Source organism: Callospermophilus lateralis, unplaced genomic scaffold (genome assembly GCF_048772815.1).
Source record: "Callospermophilus lateralis isolate mCalLat2 unplaced genomic scaffold, mCalLat2.hap1 Scaffold_122, whole genome shotgun sequence".
Taxonomy (NCBI): Eukaryota; Metazoa; Chordata; class Mammalia; order Rodentia; family Sciuridae; genus Callospermophilus; species Callospermophilus lateralis.
In genome coordinates, this window is record NW_027512409.1 from 118509 (window position 1) to 142391 (window position 23883).

The 23883-nt window shown below is 33.2% G+C and overlaps 1 pseudogene; it reads left to right on the top strand.

The window, feature by feature from the left end:
* Positions 1 to 11693, top strand: part of LOC143640114 (kynureninase-like) — a 76087-nt pseudogene extending 64394 nt beyond the window's left edge.
* The last annotated feature ends 12190 nt before the right edge of the window (positions 11694 to 23883 follow it).

The window sequence follows — 23883 nt, forward strand, 5'->3', positions numbered from 1 at the left end:
AAAAACAATAAACAAAAATATACTTTCATTTTTACTTGGATCATATTAAAGGTATACATTAATTTAAAGATAATTAACTTTTTTTCTTAATGTTGAATGTTACTCAAGATTTTGTTTGTTTAAGATGTAAGTCTTAAACATTTCTTGGTAGTGACTTTAAATTCAATTTTTCATTTTTATTTTATACCAAAATGCAACATTAAATTATCCTTTTGTTCATGGCAGGCACAAAATTACATAGTTTGAAAATGGTAATAATTTGCTTCCTCTTTTTATTTTTTGCATCTTTAAGTAAATTCTTCTTATTAACAAAAGTACCTTTGGTATTTCGTGGCTAAGTTTGACTTTAAGGTTTGAGATAGGTAGTTTCCATTATTATATTCTTTAATTTTTTAATTAAAAATTGTTCTGAAAGGGTGTAAATGTCTTTATAGGGTCTGTGGAGATAACCCTATGATTTTTCTCTAACACATATAATAAATTGCATAATAATAAATTTGCTAGTATAGAGCTACTCTTGTATGCCTGATATTAACTCCACTGTTCATAATGTATAATTATTTTAATGTGTTGTTAAAATCTGATTGCTAATATTTTATGTAAGATTTTATATTAATATTCTCAAAATTAGCTTATATTTTTAAATATGTGCAATTCTAAAATGGTTTAATATTAACATTAATATGAGTATCACAAGTATGCTAATTTTTTCTATAACACTGTTTTGATTTGTATTTTGTTGTCTGTGCACTGAAATAATTTTAAAAACATTGGAATTGGGCTGGGTTGTAGCTCAGTGGTAGAGCACTTGCCTAGCATGTGTGAGGCACTGGGTTTGATTCTCAGCACCACATATGAGCATATAAATAAAGGTCCATCAAAAACTAATAAAAATATTTTTTTAAAAGCATTGGGATTAACTGAAAAGTTTAGGTAGAATTTCTCTATGAGACCACCTAATTTTAGGAGTTTTAGATGTTTGTGATTTTTCTCTACTGCTTCTATTACTATCTGTTGATTTTGATTTTCTCTCATTTTAGAATTAAGTTGAATATTTAGTATTATATTTTAACAGTACTATTTTTATTTAGTTTTTTAAAATTAATATAATTTTTATGATATTCATCTTTTCCCTATTTTGTGATTTTTCCCTCCATAAAATGTTTATACTTCATGCTTACAATTGTATTATCTTGATTAACTGACATCTCTCCCCCACCACAACTGAAATTTGATCTATGTATCAACATAATTGTTATTTGTTATTTGGAACAATCAGTTTTGACTTTTCTTAATTTACTCATTATTTGGTTTCAGTTTTTCTTGTTTAATAAATTTTTCAATTTTTTCACTGATTTATTTCAATTTCCTGAATTGTTCTGAGATGTAGTGTTATGAATTGTTCTTTATCTACCATCTAGCAATACCAAAGTATTGATGTTCCTACATATTGTGTATTTTGTGTTTGGCTAATTAACCTCTTTTTTGGAACCAGGAATTGAACTCAGGGGCACTCAACCACTGAGCCACATCCCCAGCCCTATTGTGTATTTTACTTAGAGACAAGGACTCACTGAATTGCTTAGCACCTTGCCATTATTGAGGCTGGCTTTGAATTCACAATCCTCCTATCTCAGCCACAGGAGCCTCTGGGCTTATAGGCATGCACTACCAGGCCTGGCCTTAACATTTTTATTAACAATATGAAAGTAATCAATTTCTTTAGAGCTTTCGTTTTAGAATACCAATGAGTAAATAGTGCTTTGGAGCTACCATTTCTCTTTAAAGATTGTGAAAATATTATATTAATGTTTTACCTTATTGTGATTTTAACTTTATTTTGAAATTAACATACTCCTTAACATTTCGAGTCATTTTAACTAAGAAAAAACTACATTAAATAGATGATTTGCCGTATAAAAATTAAATTGATTTATCCTTACTTTTGACAACCTTGCCTTCTTCTATCATTTACCTTTTATCTGTTTAAATATTTCATAACTTAAAACATAAGTGATTTTAATATGCTGGCTGATTCCTAAAGTAATAACCATTTGTGTAGGCCAAAACATCTAATGGGTACCTTATATTTTAGGTTAGTGGGATGGTTTGGCCATGAACTCAGCACCAGATTTAAAATGGATAACAGTAAGTATATTCAATTTTATTTCATAAGTCACTTTATTTTAACTTCATTTTAATTTTCATCTATGTGTATAACATATATAATATACATACCCCATGGAAATTGCACTTTGAAAATGTCACTGAGATTTTTTAAAATAAGAAATGACATTTTCAGTGTGTAAGAGTGTTTATAGATTTTAGCATAATTTTGAGCCTATTCATTTGTAGAGAGATAAAAGGAAATGAAATTTAACTTATGGCCCATGTGGCTTGATCAGATCCTCTCAATATGGAGTGCCCAAACCATCAAGCAGTGGGAACAAGAGGGAATTGGGTACTCAAGGTCAGACCCAGAGAGTCTTGGGTCTTTACTGTGTAATAGTTTTGTGATGCTGCAAATCACAGTATTCATCTTGTGTCCTTGCTGTTTTGTTCCACATGCCTAATATGAATAATATCTATTTTAGGCTCTTGTTTAAGGGTAAGTCAAATTCAAAACTGTAAACCAAATAGCATATAGCAGTACTTTTAAATATGATCATATTTTTACCCTGTTTTTCCAAATACTTTTTATGGCTTTTGCCATGTACCAAAGAATGATGTTAACCCCAGTGAATAAAAATAAAACTGTGCTGTATATTTGTCTCAAAGAGTGCCCAATTTTATTTCCTAAGTGACCCTATTTTTAGTCATATAGAATACAGAAAGCATTGTAAGTGCTTTGAGAATTCATTGTAAACTAAATATTTCAGAGTGCTTCCAAACCTATGTATATATTTGAATTTGCAACAATTAGGATACAAAGGATCCCAGAGGGCAACTTTAATTAAATCATGAAAGCTTTTTATTTTTTTTAATGTGGTTGTTGAATGATTAGCTCTGTTATGACTGTTACTTAAATTCTTTAATTCTTTGAGATGGGTTTTCTTATCAGTAAATAAAGAAATTTGATTAAGTAAGGAAAAACATTTTCTATCACAAAAGACATGATAGGAAAAATTTTAAGTTTTTTTGTGTTATATTTGTCTCTGAGAAAATATTCAGCTCTGCATTGTGGAGCTAAAACAACCATAGATATGCACAGATAAATGATTTTGATTATATTCATCAACTTTCCATCCTTGTGACAAAATAACTGAGAAGAGCAAGTTAAAGGAGAAAAGATTTATTTTGACTCAGTGTTTCAGAGCTTTTGATCCATGGTTAGCTGGTTGCATGAATTTTGGGCCCATGGTGAGGCAGGATATGATGGTCAAATAGCAGGTAGAGCAAAGCTGCTCACCCGTGGTGATCTAGAAGCAGAGAAAGAAAGTGTGTCAGAGGTTAGGGCCAAAATAAACTTCAAAGAAATATCCCTGGTGACCCACCTCTTCCAACTCAGTCCCACCCTTCCCAAAAGCATCATCAACTGAATCCTGAGTCTTAAATACATGAAACTTTGGGGTACATTACAGAATCAAACCATAGTAATGCCAATGTTCTAAAAAAAATTTTATTTTAAAAAATAGGTGGTAGATTGGATTTGACCTAGGGGTCACAGTTAAACTTGCCCCAGATTAAAAGAATTTTTAAAGACCTTTTATTTTTTTTAATATTTTCTTGGTCTTACTTAGTTTTAGTTTTATTTCTTCCTAGCCATCTTACCCTGTTGGATTTAGCTTGCTACAATTTATTGTACTTATTCTAACTGGAATAATATCTTTTATCAATTAATATTTCCAATATTTCATACTTAGGCAAATTTTTTCCCCTTAGTTCTCCTCTTTTTCCTAAGTAAGCTACTTGACCTAATAATCCTGGAGTTCAAAGTAAACTTTGCAGTTTATTTTATTCATTTTTCTATTTTATTCATTATTCATTTTGGGTGACATTATAATTACATAGCATTCATATCTTGATATTCTTTTTCAGTCATGCCTATAATCCTAGCTACTTAGGAGGCTGAAGCAGGAGGACCGCAACTTCAATGCCAGTCAGAGCAAACTTAGCAAGAGCCTGCTCCAGAAATATAAAAATAAAAAGGACCAAGATATGGCTCAGAGGTAGAATGCCCCTAGTTTCAATCCCAGGTACTGAACAAAAGGAGGAGGAGGGGAGGGGGAAGGGGAAGAAAGACATTGCTCCATGACAGAAAATCAAAGCATGGGGTGAACAGGAATATTGGCTTGGAAGTTTGGAAGACAGGCAGAGGAGAGAGTCAGTAGAAAATTACCAGAAGAGGTTATTTTTGTTGTTTATTTGCTTTGTTTGTTTTTGAGATGGGATCTTGCCCTGTTGCCCAGGCTGCCCTTGAACTTGGTGTGCTTCTGCCTCAGCCTCCTCTGACTAACTGGAATTACAGGCATGTGCTACTGCACTCAGATTAATACACGACATTCATTTTGTATATAAGGGCTGTATTGATTGGTAGTTTGCTGAGAAGGTAGGAACAGGAGAGATGGGAATTGCCAATGAAAAGAAAATATGCCAATATTTTCACTCCATTAAGTTTCTTATCTTAGGCATTCCCTCTGAGTAATAAAAATATTTAAGTCCTAATATTTTACTGTTCTTTCTTGTCTTGTTGACCCTCTTGAAAGCATATTCTTTAATAAAGACATGATATTAACTTTTCAGAACTGCAGTTAATCCCTGGGGTCAGTGGATTCTATATTTCCAATCCTCCCATTTTGTTGGTCTGTTCATTGCATGCTAGTTTGGAGGTAAGAGATTTGTATGTCAGTCTTTCCTGTCTTTACTTTTTCTCCTTACCTGGTTGCCACAGGTTGTAGTATTTTTTTCTGCTAATAAGCAAGATTATAAATGTACACTTTACATAAATGAAGGACAAAAGGCAGCATCTTCCTATTGGAAAGGTGACTATATGGTGATTGCACCTGTCTTTTACATTTTCTGCCCCAGACTCAGTGCTTGGCACATTGTTGGAATGTAGTAAACACTAAATGGAATTTAGCTAAGGAGACATATATTTTGGTTCCACTTAAAATCTGTGTGAATTTGAATAAGTTATTTGACCTTCTCTCTCTATATAAATAATTTAGTGTTCAGCATTTAATTCTTCAGTAACTCACTCAAACAGCATGTATTCATTGAGAAAATATTTATGTGCCAGGCATGATTGGATTTCTGGGGATTCTGTTTCTTCTACTTCTGTGAGCCATTGAACTGACAAAGTGCCTGGTGACAAAGCTATAAATGACTTACCTTTAGGTGAGAGGAGTTATTAATAATTAGAAAAATGAATTCTATTATATATAAATTATTATAAAACATCAAATTAAAAAATAAATAAATTTTTGTTCTCTTTTATAAAATAATAATATTAGAGTAAATCAAGAATTCTGTATGATTTCCTCATTAGACAGAGTTCTTGCTTTCCTGAGCCTTCTATGCCATTATACAATCTATACTATTGTGACTTAATATGGTCCTTTAAATTAATATTTTATTTAAATTTAGTTTCACCATAAATTAATATTTACATAATGAGTTAAGTTTTATATATATATATATATATATATGCATATATACACACACATGAAAATAGAAATATATATATATATGTATATAAACCAAACTAATTTTTTTGATATTATTTAGGAACAGATTCAATTTATTTGCATAAATATAGATTGTTAATAATTTTATGCTATATGATTAACAATCTTAATACACATATTAATTAAATTATATATTGTATATACAAATATTTGGGTAAAATATATTTGATGTAAATGTACATACCTATTCTAATAGAGGTTTTGTATACATAGCTATTCAAATAAGGCTTTTATTTTTTCTTCAGTGCCTCTTAAAATCATCAAGCTCATGATATTTTGGGAAATCAAATTGTGGAGAATACCAGAATCAAATGAGTGACTGAATAAAGACTTCCAAATCCCTTCTATGCCCTAATTGTCAAATACTCATGGCAGTTTCTCATTATGACCACTGGATGGCAATGTCAAGTTCCTTTGTTTTTATTCAAGTTCACCACTATGACAATGACAATTGCCTTATATTCATTTCATCACAACTTAGAAAGCACCTACTCAGGTTGACCACTTGATGGGGCATGAGCTGTTTTCACTTTGGGGCAGATTTTTTTTTTTTTTTAAATTGGATTACACACCCAGTGACAAGATTTTTCAGACAGATATTTTTAAGTAAATATCTTAGTAATTCATAATATTTTAGTTGCTTTATAATATCTACTTAGGAAAAAAAGTGTTTCTCAAAGAAACAACATTTTAAAACAAAGTGAAATGTCAATTTACTCTGCAAGTTTGTATCAGGAAGATGAGTTACAATCTGAAAGACACCAAGACATATCATAGAAAGACTAGAAAATAACATGATTTTATCTGATTTTCTTTATCTTTACAAATAATTTTTCAGACAACTAGAAATTTTCTTTTATACACTGTCTTTTTGGTATGGCCTGTGCAGTAATCTGGTATTTCCTCCAATAGTCACTCTTTCTTCTATGGAAAAAGAGAGGATTCTTGTTTTTCTCTACCTCTAGTTTCCTACCAAACTGCATTAATGGAACCTAGACAAAATTTTATTCTAAGACTCTGAAGACTGATTTTTTCCCTTTAATATATAAACTTAAACCTAACCAAAGGACCCTAAAAGCCATTAAAAGGGGAATATAGACATCCATGGAACTTGTCATCACTTAATTATTAATTCTCTAGAGCCTTCTATCAAGGTCATTCACTGTAAGACTATGTTCTGACCATAAATATCTTTAGTTAGTCAAGCTTTATTTTTGTGAAAGGAATGTTCAAAATCCTCCCCATTATAAATTGTAAAATGTTTAAATTACAAAGTAATAAATGTTCCACATTGTGTGCTTTCTAATATGCACAGAAGATCAGAATCCCCCACACACACAAAAAAGAAAGAAAGAAAAAAAGAAACTCACCATGTTTCTTCACACTGCGTTAGGGACCTAATTTTAAGAATGTAAGAGAAAAGTATCACAACTAAAAACATCATACTATGTGTACAATTTTTAGTTAATCTTATCTATCTTTTCCAGATTTCTGTTTATTTTACTCAGTAAGAACAAAATAGCCCAAGTAGTTAAAACTCTGCCAAGAATTCTCATAAGCTGAACATTTTTAAGCTACATTAATTTTTTCTAAAAAATTTTTTTGAATACTGAAAACATAAATTAACAAGAAACAAAAAGAAAAGAGATTATTTGTTTTATTTTCCTGTTAACTTCTATTAGCCTCTATAGTATTTTTATGTGAGGACTCAGAATAGACTTTTATATTCTGTGAGAAAAAATTAAAAGTGCTTCAAAACACAATTTGCCCTTGTTGTGGTTGTAATGTGGAAAATATTAAATTAAAGGTTATATTCTTATTAAAGAGTAGCAACTCTTTAACATTTTAACATTCTACATTCATACATTCTACAGTATGTTAAAATCAAGACTATTTGCCATTTAAAACTGATTTCTAATTACCAAGAGTAATCTAGAAGAGCAAAATCTCCTAACTCACTTTAAAATTTTATAAATGTAAGTAAATAGTGCCGCAGTCTGTCTGGGCACAAATCACGAGCCACCACACAGCTTGTAGATTCAAACAGCAATTCTTTATTCCCGATCTCACACCGGCCTTCTACAAACACGCTCTGGGGAAATCCACGTTCTCTGCCCAAATTCACCTCCACTGGGCTTCTGTCTCCCAAAATATACTGTCTGACCCTAAGAACTCAAGAGGAACTCAGGCAGCAGGATACGCCCTATTCTAAACAGGGAACACCCTAATCTCCTATTACGCTAAACTGGAAACACCCTAAACAGGGATCCGCCCTGGTCCTTGAGCAAGGTCACCTTTCAGGAGTCCTTCCACTAGACAGCATGGGAGTACGCTGGCAAGGAAATTGTCATACCTACTTGGCTGATAGCTCCCAGCAAAATAGTACCTAAATTTTACAAACCTTTGAATACAAATTAATTATCATTGTAACTATACAGGCAACCCTCCATATCCACAGACTCTACATCTATGGAGTTCACACTTGAGCTGAAAATAATCATGAAAAAATTTTTGCTTAAGTACAGATTCCTGTTTTCTTGTCATTAGTCCCCAAATAAGGCAGTATTGCAACTAGTTACACAGCAGTTACATTATACTGAGTACTGAAGGTAATCTGGAAATCATTTAAATTATATGGGAGGAAGTACATAGGTGATATGCACATACTACACGATTTTTATTCAACAGACTTGAGTATTGTGAATTTTGTTATGCAGGATGATCCTGGAAGCAATCCCCTGTAGATTCCAAGGGACAACTGCACTTCACTCATTACACCCATCTGTATTTTATGGCGCCTATAGTATAACCAAAAATGTTTCTAGAATTATTTATTAATTAAAACATCTTAGCATATTGTTGATCTCCTAAGAGTCTTTTTTATCTATCTCATATTTTTTTTTATTCCAAACTTATCCAGCAAGACTTATTGTGGGCCCTGCCTTGTGAGGCTCTGCTCCTGTCCTCTGGAACTATGTTAATCCAAAAGTTATTGAGTTCCCTTGAGTTTTTATTGTTTGAAGTCTACCTACATTTTGCTTTACATAAGGAAATGATGAAATACCACATATCAAATTCCATGAAATCTGGGTCACCTAAGTCTTGAAGCAGTTTGCTTGCTTCCAGATCTTAATTGTCCTTCTGAAAATAAAAGTATCAGTCTCCAATGGTAGCTGATTACCTTTGCAGGCCTATAAACATGGTCCCTGAGGTGTGGTTGGAGAGTCATGTTATCATTTTGTCTTTTCTGCCCCACCCCCACTTTTTTAAGAAACCGTTACCTTTTAATACAATTCTCATCTTCTCCTTCAGCCAAATTCAAAAGCTCCAACAGTGTAGTTCCTGAAAATATATACCTTCAACTGAGCCCTATTAGAATGCCAATCCACACATGTCACATATAAATACAAAAAAAACTGTATTTGAATACTTGAGGAACTCTAAATATCACCACATTACCCTATCTATATCCTTAATAGTTTTGTTCATAGTTCAGAAAAGGGACATTAAGTGTCATGCCAGCACATCATGGTGTTTGAAGTCTATTCAATTCTTGTGCATAGGATATATTTTTAAACTTTATTTAACCTTCAGAGATAAGCCAAAAAAGCATGTCTATTCTTACCCTAATGTTCCAACATTTGGTATTGTGGGTCCTTGTCACTCATCTTAATGTATGACATCTCCGGCAGCAAATGGTACTTTTTTTACAACAGTGCTTCTTGAGTTTATCAAAGAAAAAAATTATAAAATAAAAGAAATAAAGAAACAAACAAACTATCCTAATGCTTCAGTAATAATAAGTGTATTATGTGACATTGTTTGCTTCTTGGTCCAAGAAAATGTAGCTTCCTTATTTAACTATTTGTTTTCTAATAAATCAGTTAAAAATGACAGATAATATTGGTAACACTGCCTTCACATAAGCACATATATTTATCTCATATTGCACTTTTTTTCTAACCAAACCATATATAAGATAAAAAAGGTCTTTTTTTAATAGGTGGGCACAATATGTTTATTTTACTATTTTGTTTTTATGTGGTGCTGAGGATCGAACCCAGTGCCTCATGCATGCTAGGTAAGCACTCCACCAATTAGCCACAGTCCCAGCCCTAGAAAAAGTCTTTTTGATTATGATTTTATTAACTGGTTTTGAGAGAAAAGTTTAAATTTCAAAATATTTGAATGCATTAAGTTATGCTTTACTTGGTGATTAAATTAATATAAAATAACTCTGAAGTCATATGCTATTAACTCAATTTTTCTTCTTTCACAAGTATTGTTTAAATGATATTTGCAGTTTTCCTCTCATGGAAATTTGTCTTTATATTTAATGGTAAAATACTTAGAAAAGGACATGTTTTACAAAAAAAAAAAAAAAAAGATTAGCTAAAACTGAGTGTTTGTTCGATAGGGCAAAAGTCAGCATCTCCTTTTTTATGCATGGTTTACACTTAATTTTGGCTTCTTTGAAGATCACTAAAATACTGCTAACCTGATTGTTTGTCATTTGCCAGATCTTTAGGTAAGCGATCATAAAAGCACTGAATAAAAAATCTATTTTGCTAACTGGTTATCTGGAATACATGATCAAGCTTTACTTTAACAAAGATATAGGAGGAACCAAGAAACCTATTGTGAATATAATTACTCCAACCAATATAGAGGATCGGGGCTGCCAATTGACACTAACATTTTCTATTGCCAAGAAAAATGTTTTTGAAGAACTAGAAAAAAGAGGAGTTGTTGTAAGTATATTTTCCCCATTGCTACCAGGATATTTGTGTTGCAATTGGGGGTAAATTTTGGATTTGTTGGTTTATTCATACTTGCATGTCATTTCACATCAATCCATTAGGATAAATTTGGTGCCAAATAAGCTTTCAGCGCACTGCTAATTGTAGGGCACAGAGATGTATCTGTCATTTCTGATAAAAGAGAAGATATCACAAATTTTTGTTGTGAGAAATGCTGTTATATAATTTACTCAGTTTTAAATTATAGTGCAAAAAGAAATTATTTCATTATGATGCATTAGTATATGTTTTTTATTAATTCAGTAGATTTAACTCAAGAAAACTCCAGTATACCTTTATTTAATCTATGAAACAAAAGTAGTTAGTGAAGGATAAGAAATAAATTGGTCTTACTTAGAAGCCTAATAAACTCAGTTATTTTTACCCGTGTCAAAAAGATTTGGAGACAATTCTCAAGAGAAGTAACATTGCAAGGAATATATAGTTTTTTAACCCCTGGGCCTATGTGGACTTTAGTCTCCTGAAGAGAAATACAACAAATGATGGGAATTGAATAGGACAGTGTGCATAGACTATATATTATCTCCTTGACTTACAATGTTTTTTCTTGAAGTAGGCTATAGTGATCTTCAGGGTCAGGCCAAATTTTCTAGTCCTACAGCGTTTCTGCATATAGCCAACTTCTTATCTGTAACATCAGGGATTAGATAATTAAATTTAAGGAAAATGTGCTAACACTCCCAGTAAGAATATCATTCATTTAAATTTGTCCAAGGATTCTACTCTGTCCAGGATTTCCCCACAGAAAAAAAATGAATATATGATCTATTGGATGGTGAGAGAAGATAATTATTGATTGGACCTCAGGCCCAACCCATTATTATTTTCATTATAAAGAAGAAAGTGATTCTGCAATCTTTGTAATGTTTTGAATAACCAATAAAAAAAGAAGAAAGTTTCAAATTACAGAAACACCATGTTTTACTGAAAGTGAAAAATTGCTTATGCATTAAGTTTCAAGGAAGCCAGCATGAATGCTTTATGGAAGTTTATCTTGAATGGATATTTTCAGTATGTGCTAAAATTTTTGTGACTTTATATTATTTTATTTTTCCTCCAGTGTAACAAGCAAGAACCAAATGGGATTCCACTGGCTCCAGTTCCTCTCTACAATTCTTTTCATGATATTTATAAATTTATCAATTTGCTTTCTTCTGTACTTGATTCTGTAGAAACAAAAAAGTAGCAATGTTCTTATTATTAACTTACACAAATTTACTGAAAGATGCCTTATTTTACTACTATTCAATTTTTAATTTTTAAAAATAAATTTTAATTATTAAAAATATTTCAAAATTGATTTCTTTTATTGATTCTTTAAAAAAATAAATGACAGAAGAATGCATTACAATTCTTATTACACACATATACTACAATTTTTCATATCTCTGTTTGTATATAAAGTATTATGACACCCAATTCGTGTCTTCATACATATACTTTGGATAAGGATGTCTATCACATTCCACCATCTTAGCTAATCCCCTGCCCCCTCCCTTTCCCTTCAACCCCCATGGAAGGAATAGATCAAAATTGATTTCATGTAGATGGCAATAAATCACATGCTTTATATTAAAAAATTGTCATTTTTCAAAATATCTGTGTCCTTGTGAAATCCACATGGTTATCCAGTTTCTTGAAATTTGGGGAATCAAAGACTATGTGTATCAACCATTAAGAACACAGTCTTAATTAGCTATCACATTTCATGGTTATTGAAATGTTTTCTGTTTAATTTATAATTTGACAACTGCATAATTCTTATGGAATTCTTATGTCAGTATTGGAAATGTATTAGTTTTAATTTATCAAAGAGTACATTTTAAGACCTGAGATTGAACTGTCATATATATATATATATATATATATATATGATTTTACAATGTTCCATCCAGTTCCAGGCAAAACAAGTACATTGTATTGGGCAATAGCTTTCAATTATTTTCAGTCACGATCTATAATAAGAAATATATTCAATATCAGAGACCCACATTTATAATGTGTACATCATACTTTATTGATTCTAAGACATTTTTGTCATGTTGAACATCTCTGAAATAGGACATATCTTTTTATTTTCAGAAAACAGCTTCTTGAAATCACCATTAGCCCTGCTTTTATGATCTCTCACAATGAATATATAGTATCTTGGATTTTATTTAGAAAATAGTATAAGTTACAAAAGATTCATAAGTTATTTGGCTGTGCTCTAATTTTATTACTTTATTTTATCTCATTCAAGAAATGCTGGTAGCTGGGCATGGTGGTACATACCTCTAATCCCAGTAACTCTGGAGGCTGAGACAGGAGGATCATAAGTTCAAAGCCAGCCTCAGCAACAACAAGACCTAAGCAACTCAGTGAAAACCTGTCTCTAAATAAAATATAAAAGGGTTGGAAATATAAATCAGTTGTTGAGTGCCCCTGAGTTCAATACCTGGTACCCCCACCCCCACCCCCCAAAAAAGAAATGCTTGTTATAAATAATTCAATTGATTTCCCTACCCACACTTGATCTTAGTTGGTACTTTTCAAGAATGGTCTTTTATTTATATTATCATTATTTCTAGTTTCTTCCAATAGGAAAGTCCCCTGACATTAGATACTACTGTCTCTGAAGTACTGAATATTTGCTATTGAGGGGAATTAGGAAATGTGTGATTCATCTTTCAACTTCTTTATCCCAAATTTTTGGACCTTTCTTATCTACTGTGAAAACTAAAGTTATACTCACCTCTGTTAGACTTCCCTAGTTTTCCCTTATTGAAGCCACAATAGTATATATAAATTGACCAAACATGAGTGTACATAACCAGCAGTAAAAGGCCCATATATTATGATTCCTCTTAATTAAATAAATTTGAATAAAATAAGCTGACTTAGACAACTATTTTGGAGGGTAGAGTTAAATAATAAGACATAAAACTCCAACGTCAACAACTACCAACACTGACAACTACTCGTATTTATCAACATCTTGTCATGCACCTTGTTGTGATATATGTACTATATCACTTAAGTGAATGATTACATAATTGCCTATGGTAAATTTCCTACTTCTTCACAGGGTGAAATTCATCTTCAGCGATGGAAGAGTTCCCTAACCCTTAAAACTCAAGCATGAGTGGCCCCATATAGGAGGAACTGTTTGTGAACCTCCCCAGGATGAACGAAACAGAGCAGGTGCCCGTTCTCAAGGAACACACAGATTAGTAGGAGAAACAGATATTAAACATGGAAACACCCAAGTATGTGACTGCAAATTATAATTTCTAGGAATGATGAATTGATGACGCTGAGTTATAAAACTGATGGTATTAATTAGATGGCTGAGTGACAAAGTGCTTTTAAGAGTATATGATATTTCATACTAATCACATTAAAATTATATCCAGTTATACATACAAAACAGCCAAAGAATTAATAATCACCATGGTTCCATTAGTAAATAGAGCATTAGAAGTCCTTTCCTTCTAGCTCACATTCACCTCCATCTCAAGAACCAGAGATAACCAATATATTCACTAACTTTGCCTAATTATAAATGTAATCACAGGGCTGGGTGGGGATGTGGCTCAAGTAGTAATGCACTCGCCTGGCATATGTGAGGTGCTGGGTTCGATCCTCAGCACCACATAAAAATAAAATAAAGATATTGTGTCCACCGAAAACTGAAAAATAAATATTTAAAAATTCTCTGTCTCTCTCACTCTTCTCTCTCTGTCTTTATAAAATATAAAATTAAAAAAATGTGATCACATTTTATATATTCTGTTTTTGCTCAACATTGTGGGTTTACTGTTTTTTGGTGGAGTGATTCATCCATTAGTTGTCACCTTCATTGCTGAATAGTATTCTATTCTAATATTCCAAGTTTTACAAACATTTTAGAGACGATTCATAAACCATCTAAATCACCTTTACATCTGAATACAACTAAAATATTTTTATAAATGGTGGGATGTGATAAATCTATTTTATTTCCCCAATCGAGATTATTCATATGATCTGTAGTTCATTTTTTATGTCAGTTTTCTGCTTGTGTGTGTGTGTGTGTGTATGTGTGTGTGTGTATTTCAGAGGTATCTGTACTTTCTGATTGGCCAATTTGCTTGGTATTTCATCAATTCCATACTGCCTTAATTACTATAACTTAGTGTGATCTGGCATCTGCTCAATTAAATGTCTCAGTTTCTTCTTGTAAAGATTGCCTTGGTTATCCTGGGCCCCTTTATTTTTAGTTATAAATTTAGAATATATCTAGTTAAATTTAGAATACATTTATTGTGCTCCATAAAAAACTCCTGCTGGGATTGCAATTGAATTGCAATTAAATCTTAATTCAGTTTCACAAGAATTGACTTATTTCAATGTTGAACCTTTCTACCAAGAACATAACATTTATCTCCATTTATTTATGACTTCTTTAATGTTTTTCAAAAAGTTTTATTTTCTCCATTAAGGAACTTCACATTTATAGTTCAACATACTCCTATTTATAAGTGCATTATTATTCACATATCTTTTATAAATGTAATGTTTAACTGATAGTTGGCACTACATATACACATTTGATAAAATTTGTACTCATTTTTTTTTTATCAGAGGTACAATTCTTTAATCATTTAGCTATTGATTCTTTTTATCTGCAATATTCATTATCTGTGAATCAGCACAGTTTCATTCCCTTTTCAATTCTGTTATTTTTTCTATTTTTCTTCTGGTGGTTTGAGGTGTGCATGTGTGCATGTGCTCAATCTGATATTCTACTATGTAGAAGTACTTGTTCTTTGTTATGTTATTAAACTTTGGCTATTTTAACATGCGTGGATGACAAAGTTTAAATTAGCCTTTTTGTTCTTTCCCTTAATCTGTTGAAAATTGAGTGCTTTAACAGTATAGCATTTCTGGTCCAGATTCCCACTCCCACACATCTATATACACACATTGAACACTTTGCTCACTAGTCCCCTTTCATCCATATATGGATGAAATTTATTTAGAATTTATTTTAATGATAATTATTCATTAGTAAATTCTATTAGTCTTTGGGGAAAATACTTCAATATTTTTCTCATTCTTAAAAATGGTTTCACTTGCAGAATTCTATGTTGACAGTATTTTTCTGTCAGGAAATAGAAAATATTGACTCACTCTACTTAACCTGGGATTATTGCTGTTAACTTTTCAGCCTCTCCTTAATCTATTGCTCTGCAGTTTTATTATGATTGTCTAGGAAGTTTTTTTACTCTATTTTTCTTTTCTTTTTTTTTTTTTAATTTGCTATACTTCCAAAATCTCAGAATTAGTTCTCTTTTTAAGTTATTGGAAATTCAAAGCTATCATGTCTTCTATGACCTATTCTCTATTTTTTCATATTGAAACTTCAATAAGATGTATATTAGACTTCTTTTTACTCCATTCAGGTCTTTAATCTCATATTTTCTATTTCTTTAAACTGATTTCTCTCCTGCATTCTTGAATAAAAATTTTATTTTTTATTTATTTTTTTAACACAAATTTTAAAACATATTTTTAAGTTTCTAGAATTTTAATTGTACTCTTTTTCAAATTAGTTGGGTATTCTCAATCTTTTGAACCTGCTTCTGTTTTTAAACATTTGTAGCGGGCCTTGGGTGCACATCTAGATGCCCTTCACCAGCTGCTGTGTGTGGTGTCTGCCAACCACCTCCAGCTGCCTCCTTTCTCCCATTGGATCAGGATGCATAGAATCATTGATTGGGAAAAGAGTAAAAATGGAAATAACTTACCCTTTTGCATCAATGAGTGGTGCAGATCTTCACACTGCTGTATTTGCTTCAAAAACCTCCTTCCACTTGTGGATTAAGCCAAGATTAGAATTATACCTGAGACTCTACATTGTTCTGAACTTTCTCTTCACTATTTTTCACTCTCTCCAGTTTTCCAGATATCCAAATCCCAGTGTCAAGCTCTATGTCCTGGAGATCCAAGATAAGGGAGATTTTTCTCTTCTATTTCTAATAATAATAAAATCCTTTATACTTGTTACCTAATATATAATGAATATACAGTTCAGTTGCTATTAGTTTTCACATCTAATGCCACCTTTTCCTCCATATTTTGTGATTGTTGACTTTGAGCTCTTTATTTGTATTGACCCCTTTGAATTCTTTGAGGATTGACTTAAAATTTGTTTTTCCCAAGATTACTTATATTTGCTTCTGCCAGTTGCTGAGGATTACTGACAAGAAAATTTTAAAGTGATTTTGGGGGTTTTTTTAGACTATATGAAGTCCATGAAGCTTAATACATGAATCCATGTGAAAGTCAAAATGTAGTGACAAATTGTCAGGAGGTACTACTCTGGCTGAACTGTTTCATATTCCTTTGGTTGCCAATATTATGCAAGGGTTTTCTACCAACTTTTTCATCTTGGACAATCACAGGTTTTTTCATAGACCATTTGATGAACACTAAAGAAGCTCGATGTTTTTTGGATTTGATAAAAACTCTTCAGATGAAAGTTGGCTTTGAATGGTGACTACTTCCCTGCCTCCTGATTTCATTTCACATTGGGGTTCTGATAATTTTAATTTCATGCCATTTAATTTCAATGATTTATTTATTCATTTTTTTAAAAAAAATTAGTACCACGTACTTAACCACTGAGCCACATTCCCAGCCCCATTTATTTTTTATTTTTGAGAAAGAGTCTTGTTGTTTAGAGTCTTCCTAAGTTGCTAAGACTGGATTTGAACTTGTCATCCTCCTACCTCAGCCTCCAGAGCTGCTGGAATTATAGGCATATGCCACCACACAGGGCCCATTTTATTTTAAAAAGCTTACTACTTTTTTTCTGGTATCTAATCCCCTACAACTTGCCAAACTGTCAAAAAACATTATAAGACTAAAAACATAAAATGTTTTCTACTAAAAATTTTCTTAAGTAGAATAAGTAAAAAAAATAAATTTTAGTATCATAATAACTTAAGAAAATTTATAAAAATACAAATTATTTTATTGTGATGACCTTGGGGGCTATTATAACATATAGATCCATTTGTGAAACATTGTTATACTTTTTTATAATGCTTTAATTTATTTAAAAAAAACTGACTCAAATACAAACTATATAGTCAATATGTCATTAACTTAATTACAATGTAAATAAACTTTTTCTATTAAGCTCTTTTTACTAAGCTAGTTTCTGCTGAATATCTTTCAACTTACTCTCTAGGTTTATGTCCAAATTATATAATTGTTCCATAAGCAAATTTGTTAAAGCAGTGATTTTTTTAAAGTAAATGGATTTGAACAATGTTCAGACAGAAACATGAAAACACCCTGAGAAGAATAACATCAATAAAATGCACCTGGGATTCTCTGTATTAGTATACCCTAAATATGGATTTGATACTATATGGGGCATTTTATCTGCATGGTGTGCATGATATACCCTCTGCACACTAATAACATACATTTTAATCTAGGTAAGATGTATTTTCAGAGAACAAGATATTAAATGAATCATTATAAAATTGTGGTTTTAAATATTTCTGATGTTTTTCTTTTATTGCAATAATTGTTTTAATTCTCCAATTTTCTAATTTTTTTTTTTACTTTTAGAGTGACTCTTGAATCTGTTTTAACACAACCCCAGCTATTTTTGATAACTTTGTTGCTCATGAAATGGCAAGGTAGAAGGCTTTCCTTGTGAATATTTTTAGCACAGACTTGATATCACATATTTCTCTAATTTATCCAATTCCTTTCAAAAGGAAATGGTATGTAGAAACCAAAATCTTAACAGTAAGAGTGCTTAATGTAATTGGCCTGATCATTGTTTTCAAGATTATTTTAGTTAGTAGGAAATACATATTTTTTAAAAAGAAGTTAGATTTTTATGCCATAGTAACATTTTAAATTTCATTTAGAATAACAAAATTTTAAAAATTAACATTTGATTTTATATTTTTGTTATATTGAAAAGGTTAGTTCTAATTATTATATTAATTTAATTACTGGCTTTGTTATATATGTTACCATTCTCACACATGCAATTTTAGAATTATTAGTCTCAAAGTCATAATGAGTAATATGTTCTTTATAATGAACCAGCAGCATGACTGTTTCCCTGAGTTCTACGAGACATTGTAGTAGTTAATTGAACTTAGGTGCACCTCCTTGGTCAGAGCACAGGTAAAACAACCTACGGCATTTTGGGGGGGCATCAGAAGTGAGAGGCAGCCTTTTAGGACTGAGGCTTCAACCTGTGGAGTCTGATACTGTTTCCAGGTTGATAGCATTAGAATTGAATTAAATTAGAGGACACCCAGAGGATAACAACTTCAGAATTGGATGCAGGTGGAAAGAAATTCCTAGTCACATTGTAATGACCAGAGGTGAATTATTCTGTCCTGATACTGAATGATAGAGTAGTAAAAACACTGTTCTCTTTCTATAAACTTACAGCCACTCATCAGATGCAAAATTTAGAATTTTCATTTTTCTTCATAAACCTTAATGGTCTCCTTTTTATTTAAAAAATATTTTAACATTAGGTAAAACATTTTGATGGTTTCAAATTAAAATCTGCAACATGAGATATAGCTCTAGAATCTATTACTACTCCCTGCATTCTATTCTCATCCATGTATAAGCATCTTCCCATGTTTTATCTTCCTACTATTTTTTGTTCCTTTGTTTGTGAGATTTTTATTTGTGGTTGAGGGATTTGATTTTAGGAAGTCACACACACTAGGTAAGTGTTCTTCCACTGAACTGCATTTCAGCCCCTTTCATTTTATTTTTGGTCTGAGTTGGTCCTGCTAAGTTGCAGGATTTTAACAAGAATGGAAATTTTATTCAATCATTAACTGTAATAATAGAATTGTGGGAATGAGGCTGGCCTCAAACTTTTTATTCCTCCTGCCTTAGCCCCATGAGTATTAGAATTCAATATATAATATGTATAATAGGCATAAACACACACACACACACACACACACACACACATATACTTATGTACTTAGTACACAGACATTTAAGATTTTAAAGTTCTCTTGATGAATTTTGAAGTTGTTTATCTCTGATGATAATTATTATTCTAAAAACTATTTTGATCAATATTGATACAGTAGGTAAATCTACTTTGTTATTCATATATACTGATTTATGTATAATATTTTGTAAGGATTAATCATATATGCAATCAATGCTTAATATATGCAATCAATGCTTAATATTTAATACTTTTATACACACACATACATATATAACTTTCTAGGATATAATATAGAATATAGGAGCATATTATAAAAATTTCACTTATTATACTAGGGGCTCAGACCCAGGATCCAATGAAGTAGAGAGGAACAAGTTAAATGATACTACAAAAAAGAAAATGCAGAGCATTTAACATGTCAGCTGGTTTGGTTTAGTCAACAAGCCAGTGACATAACTAAAATGGCACAAAAGGAGAACTATCCTGAGTTTGAGACTGAAGAAACACAATTTAAAAATTGTAATGTGTGGGCTCAATTTAGATCTTGATTCTAAGACCAACTATATAAATACACTGTTGAGGGAATTGAAAAAACTTTAACAAGAATGGCAATTTTATTCAAATCATTAACTGCAATAATAGAATTGTGGGAATGAGAAGCTATTCATTATTTCTAGATATCTGTCTTTAACATCAAGTGCATAGGAATGAAGGGATATGAAGTCCAGAATTGGTTTCAAAAATTTTTGGTAAAAATATCAAAGAATAAACTAAGGCACTTCATTAGTTACTTATGGCTACAGTAACAAATTGCTACAGACAGTGGTTTAAAACAGCATACATTAATTACCTTACTGTTTCATAAGTTAGAACTGTAATATGGGTCTTCATTGGCTAAAACAATGTGTAGGCAAGGTATCTTCACTTCTGGAGGCTCTAGAGAAAAAATACACTTCATTAAATTTCTGAATTCTAGAGGCTGCCCACTATCTTTGGCTCATGGTCTTCCTGCTTCTTCAAAGCAGAATTGTTACCCATCTCTGACCATTGTTCATAGTCATATTGCCCTCTAAATTGATTCTTCTTCCTCCTCCTGTTTTTATGAATCTTTGTGATTTCGATGGGAATTATTGTATTAACCAATTTTCCATCACTATATTAAATACCTGAGACAATCAACTTACAAAGAGAAAAGGTTTATTTTGGATCTCAGTTTTGGAGGTTCCAGTCCATGGTCAGTTGGCCCCCACTGCTTTGGGCCTGTGTCATGGAAGCAGGGTCACATGGTGAAGCAAAATCACCTACTTCATTACCAGGAAGTCAAAAGAGAGAACAGAGAAGATGTGCTGGGGGCATCTTCCAATCCCTTTGGGGGCGCACCCTCAAAGAACTAATTTCTACTAGAACGCAGCTTTCAAAGGTTTCACCATCTCCCAGTCCCACTTCTGAAGAGATAAAGCCTTTAACACATAGACCATTGGGAGACATACGATCCACACTGTAGAAGCACCCAATTACATGATCCAGGATTATCTATCTTGAGCTAAAATGATCAGTGTCTCACATAAATATCCATAAATTTGGGTGAGACTTGGATATTTTGGGATGTCACTAGCCTTCTTACTAAAAAAGAAGAAAATAAAGAAGTGAGAAAAGAAAGAAGGGAAGAAGGGAGGGAGAAAAGAAAAGTGGGAAGGAGGGAAGAAAGGAAAGAAAGAGGGAAGGAGAAAGAGGGAGGAAAGGAAGACATGAAGAAGAGAAGGAAGAATGGAAGGAAGAAAAGATAATAAAATCTGGATAAATTTGCAAACTTGGTGATGATATTTAAGATTTTACTTTTGTTAACCATTGAAAATTAAGAAAAACCTATAAACAGTGATGACTTAGATAAGAATAAATTGCACCTGTATTCACATATATGACTTCAATAGTATCACACACATCCTCTTTCCCACCATATATTTTTATGATGGAAATAATTCCTTCTGTCTCCATATGTCAGTAGGTTGGGGGTGTTACTGGGGATTGAACCCAGTTGCGCTTCACCACTCTACCTCATCCCCAGCCCTTTTAAATATTTTTATTTTGAGGCAGGGCTTCACTAAATTGCTCAGGGCCTTGCTAGTTTGCTGAGGCTGGCTATGAACTTGCAATCCTTCTGCCTCAACCTCCTGAGCCGCTGGGATTACAGGTATGCACCACTGTGCCCAGCTGTCAAATTTTTTTATCTGTAATTTTCTTACATTGATCATTTGTTTTATTTTTTTTTAACTTAGGGTATGTAAGATGGAGAGCACCCACCAATATTTAGAAGGAAAACAAGATGTGCTGCAGTCTCTGGCTGGGCACAAATCACTGGCCACCACACAGCTTGTAGATTCAAACAGCAATTCTTTATTCCCGAACTCACACCGGACATCTACAAACACGCTCTGGGGGAATCCACGTTCTCTGCCCAAATCTACTCTCTGCCCAAATCCACACTCATATCTTTGCTGATGGTGTCACCAGTGATAGATTCCTCCACTTTGAACTGCTTACAGAACTTGCCTAGACTATGTAACTATCATTTGGTACAGCGAATTGTGGTAATGCTGGCATATCTTTGCTGATGGTGTCACCAGTGATCTTTGCTGATGGTGTCACCAATGATGCAATTTTTCGAAAGGAACTGTCAATTGACTTGGTGTCGTGGCATTTCTGTATCCTCCTCCCTTCTGCTAGTGATGGTCTAAATTTGGGAGCCAATGGCTATATGCTGGACCGGTAGTCAGTGACGGGTATGATCCAATTGCAGTGATATCAACCTAAGACAGGAGGCTGACGCCTAAAGGTCAGTTGCCTAAAGGTCAGTTTTCCAATGACAGGTAAGAACCATATGTTGAATTGGACAACCTACCAGGCATGGTCCTTAAGCCACATTAACCTCACTCCCCCACTGCCACCAAGGCCAAATTTGGGGGCCAACAGAGGTGAGGCAAAGAACCTCACCCCCCCACTGGTGCATAGACCTATCCACAAGTATGGCTGTATGCTGGACCGGTAGTCAGTGACGGGTATGATCCAGTTGCAGTGGTATCAACCTATGACAGGAGGCTGACGCCTAAAGGTCAGTTTTCCAATGACGGGTAAGAACCATATGTTGAACTAGACAACCTACCAGGCATGGTCCTTAAGCCACATTACTTGTTGTTTAATTAATCAGAAGGGGGGAGATGCTGGGAGCCATCAGCCAAGTAGGTATGACAATTTCCTTGCCAGCGTACCCCCATGTTTCTTTAGTGGAAGGACTCATGGAAATAGGACATTTTGCAGGACATTGCATGTAAGGTGACCTTGCTCAAGGACCAGGGCGGATCCGTGTTTAGGGTGTTCCCCCTTTAGAATAGGGCTGTTTAGCATAATAGGAGATTAGGGTGTTCCCCCTTTAGAATAGGGCGGTTTAGCATAATAGGAGATTAGGGTGTTCCCCCTTTAGAATAGGGCGGTTTAGCATAATAGGAGATTAGGGTGTTCCCCCTTTAGAATAGGGCATATCCTGCTGCCTGGTTTCCTCTTGAGTTCTGAGGGTCAGACAATATATTTGGGCAGAGTGTGGATTTGGGCAGAGAGTGGATTTGGGCAGAGAACGTGGATTCCCCCAGAACGTGTTTGTAGACGTCCGGTGTGAGTTCGGGAATAAAGAATTGCTGTTTGAATCTACAAGCTGTGTGGAGACTTGTGATTTGTGCCCAGCCAGAGACTGCGGCAAAGATGTAAATAGTTTGTTACTTACAGGTCTTTGAGTGAGGACACAGCATGCCTAGAGGCACACATCAGAGGGCGAGTGGACAGAGAAGAAGGCTCCATGAGCTAAGTTCTTATTGGGATTCAAGTTTTATTCAAACATGTTTCCCACTGTGAGTCTTATTTATTTATTTATTTATTTATTTATTTATTTATTTATTTATTTATTTATTTATTTATTTTAAAAAGAGAGAGAGAGAGAATTTTTAAATCTTTATTTACCAGTTTTCAGTGGACACAACATCTTTGTTTGTATGTGGTGCTGAGGATGGAACCCTGGCCCCATGCATGCCAGGCGAGCACGCTAGCTACCGCTTGAGCCACATCCCCAGACCCCACCGTGAGTTTTAATTGGTGAATTTAAAGCAAGTGGAAAAGAGTTCCAAGAGGTCACAGAGCGATTAAGAGGAGGTCGGAAGGGCATGTTCACACAGCCCGTGCAGGGAGTGTGGCCAGCAGAGCTGAGTAACTTGCATCCAGCTGTCCCACAGGAGGGTATTTTCTAACAGGAAGTTGACTTAAGCAGGTATCTGGATCACCCACACTGAAGAACTTAAATGAGATACAGAAGAGGAAAGTGGGTCAAGCATGACTGAGCTCTGCT